Source organism: Ornithorhynchus anatinus, chromosome X3, assembly GCF_004115215.2.
Source record: "Ornithorhynchus anatinus isolate Pmale09 chromosome X3, mOrnAna1.pri.v4, whole genome shotgun sequence".
In the NCBI taxonomy this organism is placed as follows: domain Eukaryota; kingdom Metazoa; phylum Chordata; class Mammalia; order Monotremata; family Ornithorhynchidae; genus Ornithorhynchus; species Ornithorhynchus anatinus.
This window is the reverse complement of record NC_041751.1, coordinates 21216841-21234698: the sequence shown is the minus strand read 5'-3', so window position 1 is coordinate 21234698 and position 17858 is coordinate 21216841. Positions and strand designations below refer to the sequence as shown.

General features: G+C 46.0%; 1 protein-coding gene across 3 annotated transcripts in view; it reads left to right on the top strand.

Moving 5' to 3' along the window:
- F13A1 (coagulation factor XIII A chain) overlaps positions 1 to 17858 on the top strand; it is a 144801-nt gene that overhangs the window by 66045 nt on the left and 60898 nt on the right. The gene's annotated exons all lie outside the window — the stretch shown is intronic.

Below are 17858 nucleotides of genomic sequence, written 5' to 3'. Positions count from 1 at the left end.
ACTGCCTTGCTGAGTTGCCTCTTTGCAGGCGGAGCAGATGGGAAGAAAGCCCCCTTCTTCTGTCCCTGCCATCATCAATTTCTCAGAGTTTGTGCCTCTTCCAAGAGCACAGCAAGAGGCGATCCCATAGCCTGAGAAGTAGGAGCTGTGGAGAGTTGGCAAAGGTGGCTGAAGCAGAAGCTCTTTCTTTTACGTTTCAACTGTTCAGCTGCAGGAAGCAGGGAATGACTATGAAAGGGAGGGAAGGTGGGGATATAGCTCAGGCAAAAGGGAGGTGGATGTGTGGACGTGGGTTGCGGACTAGTACCAGTTCTTTGGGCTTAATTTGGGCTGGGGTTTGGGAGGGCTTGACTTCAGGATGTTGGGGGAGAGAACCAGCAGTTTCTAGCCCCCCAGGTGGAGCCTGGGTCCAAAGTGAGTCAGAGAATGGAGATACCGGCATCATCATCATCACCATCAATGGTATTTATTGAACCCTTACTATGTGCAGAGCACTGCACTAAGAATTTGTACTAAGCCAGGGGTTGGAGCTACTTAGGAACTCGGATGCCGAAAGCAGAGGAGGTGACTGAAAGATACAGAGCTTGTGATGCTCAGATCCCGTCTCTTCCCCTACATTCCAGCCACATGTTGGCCCACCGCTACACTCCCTACTAATTAAGCTGCAAGTGAACATCTGAGACTCGGAGAGGTTATCTGTTAAGGACTTACTCTGTGTCAAACACTGTGCTAAACTCTGGGATTTTATCTGATCTGCAATCAGATCAGCTACAGACCCTGACCCATTTGGGGCTCATAGCCTAAGGGGGAGGAAGACCAGGTATTTAACCCCCTTTTCATGAATGAGGCAGCTGAGGCAGAGAAACACTGTGACTGGACGAACGTGTCATAGAAGGCAAGTGGTGAAGCTGGGATTAGGACCCAGGTCTCCTGTGTCTTTCCACTAACCCAAATTGTTTCTCAAAATTCATAGGATTCAAGCTTCTCAAAATGTTGGAAACCCCTAAATTGGGACAGTGGTTCTCAAAGAAGTTTTCCTGGCGACTCAGGTGTTCCCATAGTTAGATGTCATCGACCATTTGCTCCAATTGCCCTTAGTTTAGCGCTGGTGAATCCGATCTCCTTATTCTAATCCTGCATTCTAGATTCGGGAACTTCATGCCTGACCAGGAAATGGAAAAAGAGACTCAGTTACCATTTCCCTCCTGGTCGGGAAATCGTCCAAGTCCAACCAAATCTTTCAATTTTGGATAGAATTTGTCCAGGCTCCTTGGAGGCAGCAGACCCTCCAGAGTTCTGGACCAATCAGAGTTACCTTGGACTAGAGGAATCTTGGGGAGACCAATATGATTCTGAAGGAGAGTCTGGATCACAGTTCCAAGGGGAGAACTAGGGGATTCTGGACTGAGCCCACCCAGCAAGTTTAGAGAACTGTGACCTAGAGATCCAGAACCAAAGGATTCATCCCAACATCCTTGGGTCCCCAAGATTTCTTGGGCCCATTCTGGTGTCCCACGGTCTGCATACAGAGCACAGACTCCTCTGATCCCAGATCAGGGAGGAAATAGTGTGATGCTTGTCTGTCCTTTGGCTCCCAAGAACTTGGGCTTCCATTGCTTTCATAAATTAAATTTCAGATTATTTTGCAGAGATGGTGCAGAAAATATCTGGAGACTGATCAGGGAACATCAGATCTCAGAGAGGATAGTCCCCACCCTACTATGGCATGGACTGAACGTTTTTGTAGAAAAATGATCTGGGCAGCAAAGTGAAGTATAGATTTAGAGTGGCAAGAGACAGGAGGTTGGGAGGTCAGCAAGGAAGCTGATACGGTAATCAAGGCAAGTTAGGATAAGTGATTTGATTAACATGGTCGCAGTTTGGATGGAGAGGAAAGGGTGGATTTTACGATGTTGTGAAGGGGGGACCGACAGGATTTAGTGATGGATTGAATTTGTGGGTTGAATGAGAGAGAGGAATCAAGCATACCACCAAGGTTATGAGCTTGTGAGACAAGAAGGATGCTGGTGCCATCTCGGGAAAGTCAGTGGGAGGACAGGGTTTAGGAGGGAAGATAAGGAGTTCTGTTTTGAGCATGTTAAGCTTGAGGTGATGGGAGAACATCCAAGTAGAGATGACTTGACGGCAGGAGGAAATGCGAGACTGCAGAGAGGGAGAGAGATCCGGGCTGGCGATGTAGATTTGGGTGTCATCCACAAAGAGGTGGTAGGTTGAATCCCCTGGAGTGCATGAGCTCTCCAAGGGAGTGGGTGGAGATGGAGAATAGAAGGGGACCCAGAACTGAACCTTGAGGAACCCCCACAGTTAGAGGGTGGGAGGCAGAGGAGGATCCCACAAAGGAAAGAGATGAGGAGAACCAGGAGAGGACATTGTAAGTGAAGCCAAGATTGGATAATGTTTCCAGGAGAAGGGGATGGTCGACAGAGTTGAGGACAGCTGAGCGGTCGAGGATTAAGATGGAGTAGAGGCCACTGGATTTGGCAAGAAGGAGATCACTAGTGATCTTTGAGAGGGTGGTTTCTGTGGAGTGAAGGGGATGAAGGCCAGATTGGAGCGGGTCAAGGAGAAAATTGCAGGAGAGGAATTTCAGACAGTGAGTGTAGACAACTTGCTTAAGGAGTTTGGAGAGGAATGGTAGGAGGGAGATGGGATGATAATGGAGAGAGTTGAGCGGTCAGGGGAGGGTTTTTTTTAGGATAGGGAAGACATGGGCATGTTTGAAAGCAGTGGGAAAGAAGTCATTAGAGAGTGAACAGTTAAAGATGGCTGTTAGGGAATAAGGGAATGGGCAAGTGTTTTGATAAGGTGCAAAGGATGAGGTAGAATGTGCAGGTAGAGGAGATGGATTTTGAGAAAAGGCAGGACATCTCCTCTAGAGATACTGCTGGGAAAGATGGGAGAGTTGAACAGGGGATGGGGGGAAGGACCGAGGAGGGGGAGGGGAGATTTTAGGGAGATCACACCTAATAGTGTCAATTTTCTTAATAAAGTAAGTGGCCAGGTTGTTGGAGGCAAGGGATAGGAGAGGTGGGGGGACAGGGGGCCTGAGGAGGGCACAGAAATGATTTGTTGAGGACTCATCAGCATACCAGACTCTAGCTTCTAAATGGCAAGTGACATCTAAAAAACTAGTTGGGAGCATTTTGGTTGGTTGTAAGTATGCAAGAGAAAACAACAAAAGGAGTTTTACAGTCACAGATTCTGTAGCACTTCTGTACCTACCGAGGCTCATACCCTTTTACATATTTACCTGTGTAAATATAATAATAATAATAATGTTGGTATTTGTTAAGCGCTTACTATGTGCCGAGCACTGTTCTAAGCGCTGGGGTAGACATAGGGGAATCAGGTTGTCCCACGTGGGGCTCACAGTCTTAATCCCCATTTTACAGATGAGGGAACTGAGGCACAGAGAAGTTAAGTGACTCGCCCACAGTCACACAGCCGACAAGTGGCAGAGCTGGGATTCGAACTCATGAGCCCTGACTCCAAAGCCCGTGCTCTTTCCACTGAGCCACGCTGCTTCTCTTCATTCATTCATTTACATATCCACTTCTCTTTCCTCCTAGCTGTAATTTATGTGAATGTCTCTCCTGCTTGAAGAGCTACTGACTCTGTTATACTTCTCCCAAGTTCAACCTTCTGCTCAGTTTAATTCTTCTGCTGTATTTATTGAAATGCAAGCCCATTGAAAATGTGGCAAAAATGAATTTGGAACTAAGTTTAAAAGGATTGGTCTTTAAATATACCAAGGCCCTTGATTCAGTGGGTAGTTACCTAGACAGTTATTCCCACTGTTCAGTGATGACAGAACAAGAGGAAAGCAAAAAATGCAGCAAATGAAGCTTAATTTAACTGTAAGAAGAGCTTCCTAACTTTAGGAGTTTTAAAGTAGTGGAACAGAGAAAGATGGAAATATCTTTCAGTGGGAGATGTGATTTGAACCTTGTGTTTAGAAATATAAGTGGAGGTAGGGAATAGCTCATACAACACTCTGAGTCATGAGATCTTAAAGTCAGTTGTCTGGATAAAATCCCACAGACTGGTGAGACCATTTCCTGAACTGTAATATGACCATACATTTGATGCTTTCAGACAGAGAGTCTGGAAGAGATGGCAATGTGAGTTGGTTTCCATATAATCCAGGAAAAGGGGAAAAAAGCTAATATTGTATCTTAGGCTTTAAATGACTCTGTATAGGAAGAATTGTTAGGTCGCCTCTGTTACATATCAAAAGATTTGTCACAATGAGTGATGTAGTCATGAATTACATTATAACAAGGGTTAATAATCACTAATTGTGAGTTATTGTTGTTTTTATGAGCAGAGTATGTGGGGAAATGGGTAAGAATGAACCCAAGGAAAGTGAGGGACTTTTTCAACAAAGGAAACCACAAGACATAATGCCAAAACCTTTTTTGAATTGTTTTACATAATGAAAAGACAAATAACTCTAAGACAAGAATGTATTTATAAAAGCTATCTACCAGAAAGTATATTAACCCTGATGTTAATCTCTAAATGCACTTACCTTGTTTCCTCCCACACATACATTCTCACTCTCTTATTACAGCTTAGGAAGAAGCAGGTAGGAGGAGTGTGTAATTACCAAACTAATTCCTCTCTAAAGATGTTTTTAATGATGGACTGACCATCCAAAGGAAGTATAGAAAACTAGAGCCATTTTCTATTTTTTTTTACTAACCTAACCATCATTCCTCAGAAAAAGAATCAATTCATTATTACATCTGGCAGATCACTCTTCAAAGTCCTTCTAAAACCCCCTCAGCCTATACTCCATACTTTTGCATCACATATTCATTTGAGTTTCCACCCCCCCCCCAAGCATTTGGGTACTCACCTCATGCCCTTCAGATCTTTTAACGCTATTTATTTTTATTTAATTTTTTAAAAATGGTATTTAAGCACTTACTATGGGTCAAGCACAGTACTAAGCTTTGGGTAGACACAAGTTAATCAGACCAGAGACAGTCCCTGTCCCGTATCTGGGGCTCACAATCTAAAATAAGAGGGAGAACTGGTATTGAAACCCCATTTTGCAGTGGAGAAAATGGTGACATAGAGAACTTAGGTGACTTGCCCAAGGGCAGACATCAGGCAAGTGATGGAGCGGGGATGAGAACGCAGGTCCTCTGACTCCCGGCCCATGTCCTTTCCACAGGGTCACACTACTTCCCCCTTCTGTAATTTATTTTAGTGCCTGATTCCCCAAGCACATTGTAAGCTCCTTGAGGGCAGGGATGGTGTCTCCTGACCATTAGCTTTAAGGCTAATCAGCTTTCTCCATCCTACCTAACCTCACTGATCTTATGAGAAGCAGCATGGCTTAATGGAAAGAGCCCGGGCTTGGGAGTCAGAGGTCGTGGGTTCTAATCCCAGCTCTGCCACTTAACAGCTGTATGGGTTTGGGCAAGCCACTTAACTTCTCTGAGCCTCGGTTACCTCATCTGACTCTAGATTACTTAGCAAAGTAGGCTGCCCTGAATAGTTCATCAGGATAGTGGCACTTTTTCATCACTTTCATAATAGAGCAGAATGAGCCTTTTATGAGCATATTGAGGCCTGGACTGAGAGTCCCATTTCAATCTTTTCAATCTACATGTTCTCATAGAGTATAGAGCAAATATACTATGTGTGTGTGTATGTGTCTGTAATGAATAAAGGCTATTGATCTCCTTAATGATCGATCATCAACATGCAAACAACCAACAATTGTAGCCAAAAGTTGAATTGTCTCAAATATGGTTCCGAGTTTCACTACACATCTATTGCCCTTTATCTGGGGGTAGGGTAGTCCACATTGTTCAGGGTGAAATCTTCAAATGTAATGGGGCTTCCATTTGGGCCAAACAGCTTGGTTACCAAGGTAAAAATCATTTTCAGATATACACCCTGGGTATATCGGAGAAGCGGTCACTTAAATGCATTAATAACAGCCAATTTAAGGGAATGCATTTTGAGAATTACTTCCCAGAGTCAGGTTTCCCTACTGCATCTATCTATACTGTGATCTATCTATTCCCAAAGGCTGGGCATGTGATCACCGGCACTGCTGCCAAGTAATGCTCTTGGTTGCAGTTCTAAGTCTCCAGGAGCTGAAATCCTGCTGCAAATTTAGCAAAGAGCCCATTGCCCTTTATCATGACTGGTTAATGTAATTTACCTTTGCTTCTCTCTTTCCTTCTCCAAATTTGATTTTAGTGAAAGATGAAACTCTTAGCTATTTCTCTTGGTTTTCAGCCCTTGATTGATCTTCAAGAGGAACATTCTGGACCACCACAGTGCTGCTATTTTACATAGTGATGATAATGATGATGATTATACCTATCTATTCCGCTTCATATCTCCCACTTACCCCGCTATCTATCCTTACTCCTCCCCCAAGACCAGCCAACCCATGCACTTGCTCCTCTAACACCAATGTCCTGGCTCTGCCTCTATCTCATCTCTCTTGCTGTCCACCCCTTGCTCACAACCTTCCTCCTGCCTGGACCTCCCTCCCCTTTAATATCTGACTGGTCAACGCTTTCCCCTCTTCAAAGTCCTACTAAAATCACATCTTCCCAGGGACCATTCCCTGACTAATCTCTCACCTACCAACTCTATTTTTTCTCCTACTTGAATCCCCTATGTCCTTGAGTCCATATAGCCTAAGCACTTTGATATTCACACCATATCCGCAGCATTTATGTATGTAGCCTTATAGTTGGTTAATAATTTGTGGTATTCGTTAAGCACTTACTATGTGCCAAGCATTGAGGTAGATAAAAGATAATCAGGTCTAAGGTGGAAGGGAACAGGTATTTAATTCCCATTTTAGCAATGAAGACACTGAGGCACAAAAAAAGTTAAGTGACTTGATCCAGGGCATCCAGCTGGCAAGGGTGAGAGACAGGATTGGAAACCAGGTCCTCTGACTCTCCGGCCTGGCTTCTTTCCACTAGGCCACAATGTTTCACTTGCCTCCCGTACCTGTGATTTATTTTAATATCTTTATCCCCTGCTAGATTATAAACTCCTGAGGCCAAGGACTGTGTCATCTTACTTTAATGTACTCTCCCATGTGCTTAGTATAGCGCTCTGCACAAAGTAAATGTTTAATAAATAGCATTGATTGATTGACTGCTAATGATGGTTATGATGGATTTATTAAATATGTGCCTTATGCTGACCACTGATTAAAGAGGACAAAACTATTGAACCTCAGGACCCTTGAACATTCTACCAAGTCATGGTCAGTGTGGATTGATAAGCTTGGGAGTGGCTTTAGGATCAGTGAAATCTGAAATGTCGTTCAAAGGAGCTGGTGAAAACCTGTTAGGAAGATGGCAGATGGAGAACTCAATGAATGAAAGAGTATCCACACTTCTTGTCGGCTCCTTTGCAAATAAGAGGAGCTTGGAGGCTGAAGCTTGTAAGGAAAAGCTGTTCATAGATGGCAAATTATGTATACCCAAATCCCATGGATCCAAATATTCCCTTACCCGATTATATGAGATTACTGGGGACACATTCCTTTGGAGTCTGGATCATAATTTCGGACCTCTACTCTCTCATCCATTGCCTCTCCATTAACCAAAAAATGTAACTATACAAGTTTAGTTTTGGATACCAGAATGATTGCTCTATTTCATTTTTTCTATGAGGGCTTCACTGCCCGATGAACTCCAGTGACCTTAGGACAGGGGCCTGGATGTCCAAATAGGGATTCCATTATCCAACACCTGTTGGATAGTTAAAACGAAAGGTCCCAACATTGACAATATTGAGTTCGGAGCCTGGCTGTGGGTCTTGATGGATCTGGAAGGGTCTCTTCCCTAACATGGGTTTCAAAACCAGATCTGGGGGATATGAGGAGTTGCTGGGGATTACAGGACCAGGATTTCACTTAAAAGAATTTCCTCACCACTTTTTTGAAATGGTATTTGTTAAGTCCACTGTTCTAAGCACTGAGGTAGACACGGTGGAGAGTACATAGTAAGTGCTTAACAAATAACACCTTTGTTATTATGATCCCTCCCAGGAAGTATGTTGTACCCAGATCGCTTCTAAATATGACAGTTGTGAGCCTGATCCTGGAAATACTAAAATCTAATCCATCTGCCTCTGGATTGTGAGTGTGTGTTTGTGTGTGTGTTTTTAACCAGTCCTCAGTGCTGTCAAATTGAGTTCATAATCAGCAAATCAACTCTCTGTGCTAAGAGAATCCATGAGCACACCTGCAACTCTACCTCTTAGGAATCTGTCTACATGAATACATGATCAATAGGTGAAGGACTCTTCATCTTTATATTCTCCCTCCTTTCAGTTCCTCAGATAATTTTCCTGATTTTTTCACCCCTCTCAAACAGGAACTGTACACATCTGAGCCCTTAGGTTTAGTTACAAACTCCACTGACCACTAAATTACTAAGCCTGTTAGAGCTAGTCTCAGCTATTCTCTATCCCGAAAGCCTTACCTATACAAATGAGAAACCAGCAAGCTTTGGTTTTGTGCTTTGGGTTGGAGCATCACTAGTGATTAAACCTTTTCTGTTTGATTCCTTAACTCTTTGCGTACCATATATGCTCAGGTGAATACATTTTATGCAACATGTTGGCACAGAGAGGGTTTTAAATGAGTAAGTTTATCCCTCTTGCTTAACAAATACCAGAATTATTATTATTATTACAGTGCTCTGCACACAGTAAGTGCTCAATAAATATGAATGAATGAATAATGATATAATTAATATACCCACAGGGTATAGATCCAAGGGCAGAGCTGAAACAGAAGAGGAAGGGAGACTGGTAAAGTGGGCTTAATTGGGGAAGGCCTCTTAGAGGAGATATGAGCTTAAAAAGCCTTTGAATACTAATAATAATAACAGTGGAATTTGTTAAGCCCTTACTGTGTATCACGCACTGTACAAAGTGTTCGGGGTAGATACAAGATAGCGGGGCGAGTCGTGGTCTGGTACTTATGGAGTGGGAGTGAGTTCCAGGCAAGAGGGAGGACATGGAAAAGGTGTTGGCGGTGAGATATTAACAACAATAATAATAATAATGTTGGTATTTGGTAAGCACTTACTATGTGCTGAGCACTGTTCTAAGCGCTGGGGTAGATACAAGGTAATTAGGTTGTCCCCCGTGGGGCTCACAGTCTTCAACCCCCTTTAACAGATGAGGTAACTGAGGCACAGAGAAGTTAAGTGACTTGCCCGAGGTCACACAGCTGACAAGGGGCAGAGGCGGGATTAGAACCCACGACCCCTGACTCCCAAGCCCGGGTTCTTTCCACTAAGCCACGCTGCTTCTCCATTATTATTATTATTGTATTTGTTACACGTTTACTATGTGCCAGGCACTGTTCCAAGTGCTGGGATAGATACAGATAATCAGGTTGGACACAGTCCCTGCCCCACCTGGAGCTCACAGTCTGAATCCCATTTTACAGAGGAGGTAACTGAGGCACAGAGCATTTACGTGACTTGCCCAAGGTTACAGAGCAGACAAGCAGGACCAGGATTAGAACACAGGCCCTTATGACTCCCAGCCCACGCTCTGTCCACTAGGCCATGCTGTTTCTCTCCGCCATAATGAGGGAGCACCATTTTTCTTACCTATGACTATGTACACCGAAATGAAGACCACGCTCAGGAGGATGGATAGTGCGTTCCAAGTCCAGATTTCCAGGTTTATGGCCGAAATGCCCACGAACACGAAAATAATGGTCTCAGCCCAACTGGCTAGCATCTGCAGAGTGAACCGCTCAGTTGTGGCAGACTGCTCGTAAACATTGACCGTCATGTACTTTTGACAGTAGATGCCACCGAAACTAATGGTCAGGATGGCAAAGATCGGGGCACAGAGAGCAAGGTGGACCTAGAGGAGGGAAGCATTTGGGTTGGGCTGTAGTATGCGATCAGCGAGGTGAGGTAGGAAAAGACCAAGGTGATGGAGTGCTTGAAAACCGATGGTAAAGAGTCTGTGTCATGCGGAGGTGGATGGGCATCTAATGGAGGTTCTTGAGGAGTGGGGAGATGTGGACTGAACGTTTTTGTAGAAAAGTAATCTGGACAGGAAGGTATAGTAGGGACTGGAAGGGGGAGAGACAGATAGGAGGGTGGAAAGTCAGCAGTTTAAGGTGGGGTAGGATAAGTGCTTGGATCAGCAATGTAGCAGTTTGGACGGAGAGGAAAGGAAGGATTTTAGGAATGTTGTGAAGATAGAACTGACAGGATTTGGTGACAGATTGATTATGGAGGTTGAATGAGAGAGATGAGCTGAGGATCATGCCAGGGTTACGGATTCTCTCCTAGACCCCCTCCAATCTGGCTTCCGTCCCCTTCACTCTACCGAGACTGCTCTCTCTAAGGTCACCCATGACCTCCTTCTTGCCAAATCCAATGGCTCCTACTCCATTCTAATCCTCCTTGACCTCTCTGCTGCCTTTGACACTGTCGACCATCCCCTCCTCCTCCATACCTTATCTCACCTTGGCTTCACGGACTCCGTCCTCTCCTGGTTCTCCTCTTACCTCTCTGGCCGGTCATTCTCGGTCTCCTTCGCTGGAGCCTCTTCCCCCTCCCATCCTTTAACTGTTGGAGTTCCTCAAGGGTCAGTTCTCGGCCCTCTTCTGTTCTCCATTTACACTCACTCCCCCGGTGAACTCATTCGCTCTTATGGCTTCGACTACCATCTCTACGCAGATGACACGCAGATCTACATCTCCGCCCCGTCCTCTCCCCCTCCCTTCAGGCTCGCATCTCCTCCTGCCTCCGGGATGTCTCCACCTGGATGTCGGCCCGCTACCTAAAACTCAACATGAGCGAGACTGAGCTCCTCATCTTCCCTCCCAAACCCGGTCCTCTCCCAGACTTCCCTATCACCGTGGATGGCACGACCATCCTTCCCATCTCTCGGGCCCGCAATCTCGGTGTCATCCTTGACTCGTCTCTCTCGTTCACCCCACACATCCTATCCGTTACCGAGACCTGCCGGTTTCACCTATACAATATCGCCAAGATCCGCCCTTTCCTCTCCACCCAAATGGCTACTTTACTGCTACAGGCTCTCGTTATATCCCGGCTAGACTACTGTGTCAGCCTTCTCTCTGACCTCCCTTCCTCCTCTCTCGCCCCGCTCTGGTCTATTCTTCACTCCGCTGCCCGGCTCACCTTCCTGCAGAAACGATCTGGGCATGTCACTCCCCTTCTTAAACAACTCCAGTGGTTGCCTATCAACCTCCGCTCCAAACAAAAACTCCTCACTCTAGGCTTCAAGGCTCTACATCACCTTGCCCCTTCCTACCTCTCCTCCCTTCTCTCTTTCTACCACCCACCCCGCACACTCCGCTCCTCTGCCGCCCACCTCCTCACTGTCCCTCGGTCTCGCCTATCCCGCCGTCGACCCCTGGGCCACGTCCTCCCGCGGTCCTGGAACGCCCTCCCTCCTCACCTCCGCCAAACTGATTCTCTTCCCCTCTTCAAAACCCTACTTAAAACTCACCTTCTCCAAGAGGCTTTCCCAAACTGAGCTCCCTTCTCCCTCTACTCCCTCTACCACCCCCCCCTTCACCTCATCGCAGCTTAACCCTCTTTTCCCCCCATTTCCCTCTGCTCTTCCCCCTCTCCCTTCCCATCCCCTCAGCACTGTATTCGTCTGCTCAACTGTATATATTTTCTTTACCCTATTTATTTTGATAATGAAATGTACATCGCCTTGATTCTATTTAGTTGCCATTGTTTTTACGAGATGTTCTTCCCCTTGACTCTATTTATTGCCATTGTTCTTGTCTGTCCGTCTCCCCCGATTAGACTGTAAGCCCGTCAAACGGCAGGGACCGTCTCTATCTGTTGCCGACTTGTTCATTCCAAGCGCTTAGTACAGTGCTCTGCACATAGTAAGCGCTCAATAAATACTATTGAATGAATGAATGAACCAAGAGACGGGGAGGATACTGATATTGTCTGCAGTGATGGGAAAGACAGAGGGAGGATCAAGTTTGGGTGGGAAGATGAGGAGTTCTCTTTTGGACATGTTTAGTTTGAGGTGTTGGCAGGACACCCAGGTAGAGATGTGCTGAAGGCAGGAGGAAATGTGAGAGACTGCAGAGAAGGAGAGAGGTCAGGGCTGGAGAGGTACATTTGCTCTGGGGAACATTGCTGCGAAGAGGGATGCAGTTGGTCTTCCAATAGGAGTCAGAGCTTGGAGACAGAAAGCAGAGATAACCCCCTCGATCTAGAACTTGTCGGAGAGAGGATGCAGAGAAAACAGCAGGATCAACAGCTCATTGTGTCTCAAGTGACTTTATCTCCACTACCCCCGCGGAGGTCTCAAGCACAGGCTCGCAGTTCCAGGCCCTGACTATGTGATACCTGCACAACTGAGCTTTCATCTCTTTTGCCATTTACCTGTTCCATCTCCTGGCCGACTCAGAGGGCTGCCTGTGTCGGCTCCACCTTTGCTCCTGCCCACCCCTTCCCCCAGATAATCCCGCCAGCACGAATCCTCTGTGACCTGTCATTGGTTGGAGGATCAGGTCGCTATGCCCAGGCTGCCCAGGTCGGACCTCCGCTGGACTGCAGATTTCAGAGGGTCAGAGCCTGGACTCCCACCGCCAGTGGGCCGAGCAGTGGGAAGCAGGATGGGGGAAGGTCCTTGGGGAGGTGGGGCCCAGCTCGGAGTGAGGGAAGGCTCTCCAGAGGCAGGGACCTGATCTCTGAGGAGAGGGTGCAGAGGATGTCAGGCCCATGGCAATGGCAGGCCGGGTTCTCCAGCTCCTACTCTCACTCCCATCCCAAACTGGGGGGACCTAGAGGCCCCTGCCCTCTCCTCCCCACGTGGGCACCCCTTGCCCATATCCCAGACCTTGGAGGAGTGGCATCCATGTCCCAGGGGAATCTGGAGCCTCCCATCCCTCCCCGTGGTTGGGTGCACCTTAGGCTGGCATCCCGGATCTGCCAGCCAGCACAGCTTAGGTGGATGGTCACTGCCAACCTCACCATCAGGCAGTCACAGTCTTGAGAAGCAAAAAACAGTGGAGGAAGAAATCAGCATTGAGGAGAATGCCTGCCCCACACCAGCCTAGATCACATTCGCCCCTCCGTGTTTGGGGCTTCACCAGCTTCACAGCAAGTCACTGTGGTTGGCAGAGAGGGCAAGACAAAGGGGCACCCCTGAAGCGGAATGTGTGTCCTACGTTACTTCTCCTGAAGGAACTACTCCTAGCCACACCTGACTTTAACCCTTCACATCTGTCACGGAAGGCTTATCTTTCTCTCCATCTCCAGACTCACAGGAAGTCGATTTTCTAATTAGAAAACCATCGTTAATCCAGCCAAATTCTTTTAAATTAGAATTGTGATCTATCTAGCACCAGGGGAGCAGCGTGGCATTAACATAATTAGCAGGTCTGGAGTAGAAAGCAGCTTTGTTTTCCCCTTGCCTAAGGCCAAGACTGATTGGGTTCAGCCTGTGCTATAAAAGTATTGCTAATTAATGGCTATCCATTTAATGATCAGTCATCAGAACCACAGTTTACACAGCCCTTCCTGGTGCAATCTTACTGGCCTTTCTATTTTTTTTTTCTTAAAGCTAGAAGAAGGTTATTGGGTTTACATTTAAGGCCGAATAATATTAATACATCTAAGCAGAAAACAGGGTCCCATGGGATAAATGAGCTTCTCGCTGACAATACCCAGTAATAGCCGACCTCTGGAAGGTGCCTCTAAGAATCCACTTTCCTAATTGTCTCCTGACAGCATCCTAAACACTCATTCAATCACTCAATGCTACTTACTGAGCACTTACTGTGTGCAAAGCACTGTAGTAAGCCCTTAGGAGAATACGACAGAATGGGCTGCAATCTCAACTCTGCTGCTCTCACCCCAGCTCACTCAGTCGAAGCTTTCCCCCCGCCACAACCTTTAACCCACTTCAAATTTGCCAGACAACAAACCTCCCCAACTTCAAGGCCCTCCTGAGCTACCCCTTCCTCCATGAAGCGTTTTCCAGCTAATTTCCACCACTCCTGCTCACGTTCTCCCAAAGGTCTCCCTCACATATTGTATTAATTGACTCCATTCATGTCTTCATCTATTCATTCTTGCGTGCTCTTGCCATTACCATTTGTAGTTTTCTTCTCCTATTCTTCTTCTCCTCCTTCTGTCTTCTATCTTCTAATTTATATATCTTCTATCTACCTTCTATATCTTCTACCTTCTATATCTACCTTCTGTCTTCTAATTTAATCGATGTTTTCTTCTCCTACTCTCAGTACTTAGAAATCATTTATGCCAGCCCATCTCTCCCACTAGATTGTGAGCTTCTTGGGAGTCAAGGGTCATAGTTGTTCTCTCTCAAGTGCTTAGTTGAGAGCTCTGCATATGGCAGAAGACTCTCCCATGGAGCCCCAGTGATGAGTCTCAGTCCTGAGATTTCAAGGCCAAGGTCTTCCTTCGGAGAGTTGATTAGTGGGATAATGGTTTGGCACAGCAGGATCAATAAGACTTCCTCAGTACTGCCACTCATAGTATCCCTGAGGCACTGGGGGACACCAGCTAGTAAGTGGGCGAGGATAGAGCACATAGGTCTCCATGGGTGAAAATGATATGCAAGACCCATGTAAAGTCATTGAGCAGAAGCCAAGAAGGAACATGGCCTAGTGGAAAGAGCACAGACCTGGGAATCAGAGGATTTGGGTACTAAGCTGCTCTGTGACCTCAGGTAAGTCACTTACCTTCTCTGTGCCTCAGTTTCCTTATTTGTAAAATGGGGATTAAATCCTACTCCCTCCTAATAATAATAATACTATTAATCATAATCGTGGTATTTCTGAAGCACTGTGCCAGGAACTGTACTAAGCGCTGGGGTGGAAACAAGCAAATCGGGTTAGACACAGTCCCTGTCCCACATTGGGCTCAAAGTCTTAATCCCCACTTTTACAGATGAGGTAACTGAGGTACAGAGAAGTGAAGTGACTTGCCCAAGATCTCACAGCAGACAAGTAGAGAGTAGTCCCCAAAGCAATCAGTACAGTGCTGTGCACATAGTAAGCACGCAGTAAATGCAATTGATTGATTGACTTCTATTCTCCTAGAAGCAGCATGGCCTAGCAGAGAAGCCATGTAGCCTAGTGGAAAAAACGTGAGTTTGGGACTCAGAGGACCTGGGTTCTAATCCCACCTCCACCACTTGTCTACTGTGTGACCTGGGGCAAGTCACTTAACTTCCCTGTGCCTCATTTACCTCATCTATAAAATGAGGATAAGACTGTGTGAGCCCTTTGTGGGACCCCACAAAAAAAAAGAAGTTCCAAATGCTCCCAGATTATTTAATCAAGTTTTCTCTTGAGTCCTTACTGTGTGCTGAGCACTGTACAAACTCCCCCACCCTCTAGACTGTGAGCTTGTTGTGGGGAGGGATTGTCTCTTCTTATTGCTGTATTGTACTCTCCCAAGTGTTTAGTATAGTGTTCTACACGCAGTAAGCGTTCAATAAATACGACTGACACAATATGAATGAATGTAATACGGTATAATAAAGTTGGTTGATGCAATCCCTGCACACAAGGAGTCTGCAGCCTAGAGCCTAAACATTTAAATACATTACAGATGGGGAAATGGAGGGGTGGAAGGCTGAGTAGCTAAGTTCTGTGGGGCTGAGCTTGGGGTGAGTATTAAGGGCTCAAATGGGTCCAGACCCAAGTACACAGGTGACAAAAGGGAACACGAAGAGGGAAAGTTAGGGCTTAGGGAAGGAAGTGATGTGATTTTATCAAGGCTTTGAAGGTGAAGAGATTGGTGCTCCGTAAGGTAGGAAGGGGCAGGGAGTTCCAGGCCAGAAAGAGGCTTCATTCATTCATTCAATCATTTTTATTGAGCACTTACTGTGTGCAGAGCACTGTACTAAGCACTTGGAAAGTGCAATTCAGCAACAAATAGAGACAGTCCCTGCCCATGTGAACAGAGGGTCAGGTTGGATGGTAGCCACAGATCAGCAAGATGGGAGAGGGAGAGAGGATTGATTGCCTTAAAGCAGATTGAAAGAACTTTCTGCTTTATACGGCGATGGATGGGCAATCACGGCAGGTGTTTGCAGAATGGAGAGATAAGGACCTAGCAGTTATTAAGAAAAATGATCTGAGTAGCAGAGTGAAGGATGGACTGGAGCAGAGAGAGATGGGAGGTCAGTGAGGAGGCTGATGCAATAGTTAAGACAGGATAGGATAAATGTTTGGATCAGTGTAGTAGAAATTTGGATAAATTTGGGTAAAAAAATTGTTGAATATATTGGTTGCATGAGAGAAGTGGGTAAAGGCTTAAGAGACAGGGTGGTGTTGACTCCAGTGATGGGAATGTCATGGGGAGGACAATGTTTGGGTGGGAAAATGAGTTCTATTTTGGACATAAATAAATATGATTGATTGACTGATACGTTAAGTTTGAGGTATCAGATGGACATCTTAATAGTGATTTTCTGCAGGCAGGAGGGAATGCAGAGAAGGAGAAAGGTTAGGGACTAGAGAGGTAGATTTGGGAATCACCTGCATAAAGAAACAGTACTGCCTGATGGATAGAGCACAGGTCCGGGAGTCAGAAGGACCTGGGTTCTAATCCCAGTTAGGCCTCTCGTCTGTTGTGTGACCTTGGACAATTCACTTAACTTCTCTGTGACTCAATTACCTCATCTTGTAAAGTGGGAATGAAGACTGTGAGCTCCAGGTGGGACATGAACTGTGTCCACCTGATTAGACTGCATCTACCCCAGTGCTTAGTACAGTGTCTGGCACATCATAGTTTTTAAGAAATACCATAAAAAAATTTTAAAATATATAGATATTAGTTGAAGCCATGGACATGAATGAGTTCTTCAAGGAAGTGAGTGTAGACAGAGAATAGAAGGGGACCCAGAACTGAGCTTTGAGGAACTTCCACAGTTAGGTAAGGGAGGCAGAAGAGGAGCCCGCAAAAGAGATTGAGAATGAGCGGCCAGAGATATAGGAGGAGAACCAGGAGAGGCCGGTGTCAGGGAAGCCAAGGTTAGATAGTGTTTCCAGGAGAAAAGTGTGTTCCACAGTACTAAAGGCAGCTAGGATGTTGGGACGATGAAGTAGAGGTCACTGGACTTGACTAGAAGGAGGTCATTGGTGAGAAAGAGCAGTTTCCATGGTGAGCAGGGGTTGAAAGCCAGATTGTAGGGGATCAGGGAGAGAATTAGAGGAAGGGAAGTGAGGCAGCGGATGTAATCGACTTGCACGAGGAGTTTGGGAGGGAATGGTAAGAAGGAGATGAAGCCATGGAGTCAAGAGAATCAATCGTAATCGCTGAGCACTTTGTGCAGAGCATTGTACGAAAGTCTTGGGAAAGTATACTATAACAGACTTTGCTGCCCAGATTGTCATTCTAAAGCTTCCTTGGACACAGGTAGTTTCCCATCCACTTCCACATTAAGCAAAGTTATGATTATTGACTTGAAGGCATTCAGTTAACTCTCTGCCTGCTAGAGAAGCAGCATGGCCTAGAGACCTAGTGGACAGAGCACGGGCCTTGGAGTCAGGAGAAAGTGGATTCTAATCCCGGCTCTGCCACTTGTCTGCTGTGTGACCTTGGACAAGTCTCTTCACTTCTCTGTACCTCGGTTATCTCATCTGTAAAATGGGGATTAAGACTGTGAGCCCCATGTGGGACAGGGACTGTATCCAGCCCAATTTGCTTGTTTCCACCCCAGCGCTTAGTACAGTTCCTGGCACATAGTAAGTTCTTAGCAAATACCGCAATTATTAATATTATTCCCATTATCTTCTCACTCTAGGCTTCAAGGCTCTCCATCAC